This window comes from Staurois parvus, unplaced genomic scaffold (assembly GCF_062004578.1).
Source record: "Staurois parvus isolate SC_StPar_1 unplaced genomic scaffold, SC_StPar_1.0 ptg000001l, whole genome shotgun sequence".
NCBI classification, from domain to species: Eukaryota; Metazoa; Chordata; class Amphibia; order Anura; family Ranidae; genus Staurois; species Staurois parvus.
Window position 1 is genome coordinate 6473416 of NW_028317797.1, and position 1221 is coordinate 6474636.

The following is a 1221-nucleotide window of genomic DNA, read 5'->3' on the forward strand; positions in this document are numbered from 1 at the left end:
TAACTGCAAAGTACGGCAGGCAACGTATAGGACGTCAAAAGTGCGTGAAACTGCGGCGGCCATATTTGTTTCTGGCAAGAAAATGATTGCGTTGTGTATCCCTCCAAATTACTAAATTTAGGTGTTCCAATCACCTCTATGGCCACAGGTGGATAAAATCAAGCACCTAGGTATGCAGACTGCTTCAACAAACATTTGTGAAAGAATGGGTCGCTCTCAGGAGCTCAGTGAATTCCAGCATGGTATCGTGATAGGTTGCCACCTGTGCAATAAATTGATCCATGACATTTACTTGCTACTAAATATTCCACGGTCAACAGTTAGTGATATTAGACAAAGTGGAAGCAACTGGGAACAACCGCAATTCAGCCACAAAGTGGTAGGTCACGTAAAATGACAGCGTGGTCAGCACATGCTGAAGCGCACAGTGCGCAGAAGTCGCCAACTGTCTGCAAAGTCAATAGCTAAAGACCTCCAAACTTCATGTGGCCTTCAGATTAGCCCAACAGCAGTGTGTAGAGAGCTTCATGCAATGGGTTTCCATGGCCGAGCAGCTGCATCCAAGCCTTACATCACCAAGTGCAATGCAAAGCGTCGGATGCAGTGGTGTAAAGCACGCTGCCACTGGACTTTTGCAGGCCATAGACGTGTTGCTTATTGGCCGAATTTTCGTCCGCACAAAAAATCGGCCAATAATCACGCAGTTAGTGGGGCCAGCCCGTCAGCCATTTTTCGCGGATCTCCTCATTTATTTTTATCGGTCATGCTGGAAAATCCGCAAAAAACAGACATTTTTTGTGGACATGGGTAGCAGCATCGGCAACTGGGCCGACCGATAAACGGCCCGTCTATGGCCTGCCTTTGTCTAGCAATCCAATGGACGTGTCTGGGTTTGGTGGTTGCCAGGAGAACAGTACTTTCCTGATTGCATTGTGCCAGTTTGGTGGAGGGGGGATTATGGTGTAAAGTTGTTTTTCAGGGGTTAGGCTTGGCCCCTTAATTCCAGTGAAGGGAACTCTTAAGGTGTCAGCATACCAAGACATTTTGGACAATTTCATACTCCCAACTTTGTGGGAACAGTTTGTGGATGGCCCCTTCCTGTTCCAACATGACTGAGTACCAGTGCACAAAGCAAGGTCCATAAAGACATGGATGAGTTGGGGGGGGGGGGAACTTGACTGGCCTGCACAGAGTCCTGACTTCAACCCGATAGAACACCTT